Source organism: Babylonia areolata, chromosome 21 (genome assembly GCF_041734735.1).
Source record: "Babylonia areolata isolate BAREFJ2019XMU chromosome 21, ASM4173473v1, whole genome shotgun sequence".
Classification (NCBI taxonomy): domain Eukaryota; kingdom Metazoa; phylum Mollusca; class Gastropoda; order Neogastropoda; family Buccinidae; genus Babylonia; species Babylonia areolata.
In genome coordinates this window covers 3,457,431-3,463,105 of record NC_134896.1, presented here as the reverse complement: position 1 = coordinate 3,463,105, position 5,675 = coordinate 3,457,431, and the positions used below count along the sequence as shown (strand labels likewise).

Genomic DNA, 5,675 nt, shown 5'->3' with positions numbered 1-5,675 from the left:
TTTTTAAGAGTACAGCCATCTTGCTTTTACTTTTAAAATATTTCTAAAAACCTTTAAGAAGTTCAGTTCTTTTCCTACAAAACTCACTACTACTTATACATGGCAGCATGTATGTAATGCATTCCTCGTAAACCTGTGCACCGCCCTCAGCACTGTCACCATACACCCTGAATGATGAATGCATGGGCCATTCATTGTCTTGGCCAGCCAGCGGGCAAGTGAGCCACCATGGACACGGGAATTAATCAGGTCATTTGAAAAAAAAAACAACTAAGCTCCAGAGAGTTATTTCCCTTCATTTCCCCCTTTTTTAATTTCATTTCTTCCCCCGGATGTGCTTGATTTGCTCCATATTTTGCTTTGTTTTGAATCTACCCCCCCCCCCCCCCGCCCCCTCCTCAACCCCCATATCTCATTAAATCACCAATTCTTCCCGCCTGTTTAAAAGAGTAACTTGACTGCAATTTCTGAAGATTTATTTGTCCATATAATGACACACATGTAAACAATTTCTAAAAGTCAAAAACTTGCTGGTGAGATAAACAAACTGGCAACCATAAAACAAATAATTGTTGACATTCATGTAATTATGACAGCAAATATATATCAGAAACAGCATAAATAAAAACAGACATAATGCACTGCAGTAAATACAGGTTAATGACAATGTAAACAAGTCAATGCACCTTATCACTGCCAACACACCCCAAAACTGATTATTTCCCCTTATACTTTATTGAATGAGCATTTCATGGATGAGAAGATAAACAGAGATCCCATGTGCAACATGCAGTTAGCACATTTAAAGACCTTATGCTGACAAAAGGCAAGATTCTGTAGAAAAATGCACTTTGATAGGAAAACACATACACTTGCATACAGAACAAGTCAATGCACTGTGGTGAAACAGTTCCTCTGCAGCCTGAATTTCCCACAGAGAAATCTCTTGTGACAAAAAGATTTATACAATATGATACAAAACATCTTTCTCACTGTGATAAATAGATGAAAAGACAGAAAGATTCTGCATGCAGGATATAAGTTATATGTAAAGGCTCTGCACACAGGATAAAGTCATGTGTAAAGGCTCTGTAAGCAGGATATAAGTTATATGTAAAGGCTCTGCATACAGGATATAAGATATATGTAATGGCTATGTAAAGGCTCTGCAAGCAGGATAGAAGATATATGTAAAGTGATACATCATTATCAGTGATATATCGTTATCAGTGACATGTCATTATCAGTGATACATAATTATCAGTGTTACATCTTTATCATACATCATCATCAGTGACACACCATCAGTGACACATGATGACCGTGTGACAAACACTGGCAGCGGATCACCAACTGGCCTCTGGGACAGCTGAAAGGGAGCTGATTCAGGACAATGACTTGTCAAAAAAAAATATCACACATACATACGTGACAATGCTCACACTACTACTACAATGACTATTACTACTGATAGCGATAACAATAATGATATTTATCATTATTATTATCATTGATATCATTATATTTTCATTTGTAATATTATCATGTTTATATCATTATTATTATTTTCATTATTGTTATTCTGTTATTATCATAAATATCATTATTACAGTATATAAGTATCCATATCAATCAATCAATCAGTAGCATTAATACATAATAAGAAAACCACAAAAAAAACCCAAAAAATAACTACTGGCTTGAAGGCACACGTAAAAAATTTTATAGGTGATCATGAATCTGGATCCATATTTTTTAACTTCCACAGTAGAAATGGGCTGCGCAGACAGAAAATCACTCATTTTATAAATGGAGGAACCTGTCCCTAGAAGTCTGTCTTTTTACCTTACACACTCACTCTGTCCAGACAGAAAACCACTCATTTTATAAATGGAGGAACCTGTCCCTAGAAGTCTGTCTTTTTACCTTACACACTCACTCTGTCCAGACAGAAAATCACTCATTTTATAAATGGAGGAACCTGTCCCTAGAAGTCTGTCTTTTTACCTTACACACTCACTCTGTCCAGACAGAAAATCACTCATTTTATAAATGGAGGAACCTGTCCCTAGAAGTCTGTCTTTTTACCTTACACACTCACTCTGTCCAGACAGAAAATCACTCATTTTATAAATGGAGGAACCTGTCCCTAGAAGTCTGTCTTTTTACCTTACACACTCACTCTGTCCAGACAGAAAATCACTCATTTTATAAATGGAGGAACCTGTCCCTAGAAGTCTGTCTTTTTACCTTACACACTCACTCTGTCCAGACAGAAAATCACTCATTTTATAAATGGAGGAACCTGTCCCTAGAAGTCTGTCTTTTTACCTTACACACTCACTCTGTCCAGACAGAAAATCACTCATTTTATAAATGGAGGAACCTGTCCCTAGAAGTCTGTCTTTTTACCTTACACACTCACTCTGTCCGCAGAGAGAAAATCACTCATTTTATAAATGGAGGAACCTGTCCCTAGAAGTCTGTCTTTTTACCTTACACACTCACTCTGTCCGCAGAGAGAAAATCACTGGTGTAAATGGAACGAACTGTCACTAGAAAGGAAACAGGCTTGTGGCTTGTGCCCCTGATCACGTTGCTGAGGGCTGGGTTTTTGGAGATGTAAAGGTTTCCTTGCTGAAGGGTGTGAGGCCTGAAGTATTGCTGCCTGGGGTCAGCGTTCACACCACACAGCCACATGTCGGAATAACTGTGTCAGTGGGACACCTTCACATTCCATCTTCACTTCCATGCATAATGTGTCAAACAGTATGAATTAGTCTGAATCAAAACCAAACCAAAACTCTCAGTGTAGTGGCACGCTCTCTCTGGGGAGAGCAGCCCAAATCTGACACAAAGAAATCTGGTGTGACAAGAGCACTACAATACAATGCAATACTTTTTCAGTCTCACCAGACACTTTTCAAAATGTGGCCATCTGAGAAAAAACAAACAACCCCCCCAAAAAAACAAACATGTATGAAATGTTTCAAAAATGTTATGAAATAAAAACAGCAGGATATAAACTAAAACAACCCAAGAAGTTGACAGACCCCACACAGCTGACAGACAGAACAGAGGACACAGAGAGAAGAGAATCAAAAGACACACATGTTGGAGAGTCACACAGAGAGAAGAGAATCAAAAGACACACATGTTGGAGAGTCACACAGAGAGAAGAGAATCAAAAGACACACATGTTGGAGAGTCACAGAGAGAAGAGAATCAAAAGACACACATGTTGGAGAGTGACACACAGAGAGAAGAGAATCAAAAGACACACATGTTGGAGAGTCACACACAGAGAGAGAAGAGAATCAAAAGATACATGTTGGAGAGTCACACAGAGAGAAGAGAATCAAAAGACACATGTTGGAGAGTGACACAGAGAGAAGAGAATCAAAAGACACACATGTTGGAGAGTCACACAGAGAGAAGAGAATCAAAAGACACACATGTTGGAGAGTGACACAGAGAGAAGAGAATTAAAAGACACACATGTTGGAGAGTCACAGAGAGAAGAGAATCAAAAGAAACACATGTTGGAGAGTCACACAGAGAGAAGAGAATCAAAAGACACACATGTTGGAGAGTCACACAGAGAGAGAAGAGAATCAAAAGACACACATGCTGGAGAGTCACACAGAGAGAGAAGAGAATCAAAAGACACACATGTTGGAGAGTCACACAGAGAGAGAAGAGAATCAAAAGACACACATGTTGGAGAGTGACACAGAGAGAGAAGAGAATCAAAAGACACACATGTTGGAGAGTCACAGAGAGAGAAGAGAATCAAAAGACACATGTTGGAGAGTCACACACACAGAGAAGAGAATCAAAAGACACACATGTTGGAGAGTCACACAGAGAGAAGAGAATCAAAAGACACACATGTTGGAGAGTCACACAGAGAGAAGAGAATCAAAAGACACACATGTTGGAGAGTCACACAGAGAGAGAAGAGAATCAAAAGACACACATGTTGGAGAGTGACACAGAGAGAAGAGAATCAAAAGACACACATGTTGGAGAGTCACACAGAGAGAAGAGAATCAAAAGACACACATGTTGGAGAGTCACACAGAGAGAAGAGAATCAAAAGACACACATGTTGGAGAGTCACACAGAGAGAAGAGAATCAAAAGACACACATGTTGGAGAGTCACACACAAAGAAGAGAATCAAAAGACACACATGTTGGAGAGTCACAGAGAGAGAAGAGAATCAAAAGACACACATGTTGGAGAGTCACACAGAGAGAAGAGAATCAAAAGACACACATGTTGGAGAGTCACACACAAAGAAGAGAATCAAAAGACACACATGTTGGAGAGTCACAGAGAGAGAAGAGAATCAAAAGACACACATGTTGGAGAGTCACACAGAGAGAAGAGAATCAAAAGACACACATGTTGGAGAGTCACACAGAGAGAAGAGAATCAAAAGACACACATGTTGGAGAGTCACACACAAAGAAGAGAATCAAAAGACACACATGTTGGAGAGTGACACAGAGAGAAGAGAATCAAAAGACACACATGTTGGAGAGTCACACACAGAGAGAAGAGAATCAAAAGACACACATGTTGGAGAGTGACACAGAGAGAAGAGAATCAAAAGACACACATGTTGGAGAGTCACACACAGAGAGAAGAGAATCAAAAGACACACATGTTGGAGAGTCACACACAGAGAGATTAAAGAATCAAAAGACACACATGTTGGAGAGTGACACACAGAGAGAAGAGAATCCAAAGACACACATGTTGGAGAGTGACAGAGAGAGAAGAGAATCAAAAGACACATGTTGGAGAGTGACACAGAGAGAAGAGAATCAAAAGACACACATGTTGGAGAGTCACACAGAGAGAAGAGAATCAAAAGACACACATGTTGGAGAGTCACACAGAGAGAGAAGAGAATCAAAAGACACACATGTTGGAGAGTCACACACAGAGAGAGAAGAGAATCAAAAGACACACATGCTGGAGAGTCACACACAGAGAAGAGAATCAAAAGACACACATGTTGGAGAGTCACACAGAGAGAGAGAAGAGAATCAAAAGACACACATGTTGGAGAGTCACACAGAGAGAAGAGAATCAAAAGACACACATGTTGGAGAGTCACACAGAGAGAAGAGAATCAAAAGACACACATGTTGGAGAGTCACACACAGAGAGAGAAGAGAATCAAAAGACACACATGTTGGAGAGTCACACAGAGAGAAGAGAATCAAAAGACACACATGTTGGAGAGTGACACACAGAGAGAAGAGAATCAAAAGACACATGTTGGAGAGTGACACAGAGAGAAGAGAATCAAAAGACACACATGTTGGAGAGTCACACAGAGAGAAGAGAATCAAAAGACACACATGTTGGAGAGTCACACAGAGAGAGAAGAGAATCAAAAGACACACATGTTGGAGAGTCACACACAGAGAGAAGAGAATCAAAAGACACACATGTTGGAGAGTCACACAGAGAGAAGAGAATCAAAAGACACACATGTTGGAGAGTCACACAGAGAGAGAAGAGAATCAAAAGACACACATGTTGGAGAGTCACACAGAGACAGAAGAGAATCAAAAGACACACATGTTGGAGAGTCACACACAGAGAAGAGAATCAAAAGACACACATGTTGGAGAGTCACACACAGAGAGAGAAGAG

General features: G+C 39.7%; 1 long non-coding RNA gene across 1 annotated transcript; it reads right to left on the bottom strand.

The window, feature by feature from the left end:
• Positions 1-459: 459 nt before the first annotated feature.
• LOC143296416 (uncharacterized) lies at positions 460-3,478 on the bottom strand. Its single transcript, XR_013057140.1, has 2 exons — positions 2,496-3,478; positions 460-2,412 (listed from the first exon to the last, which is right to left on the bottom strand). It is a non-coding gene; the product is annotated as an uncharacterized LOC143296416 (long non-coding RNA).
• Between the last annotated feature and the right edge of the window lie 2,197 nt (positions 3,479-5,675).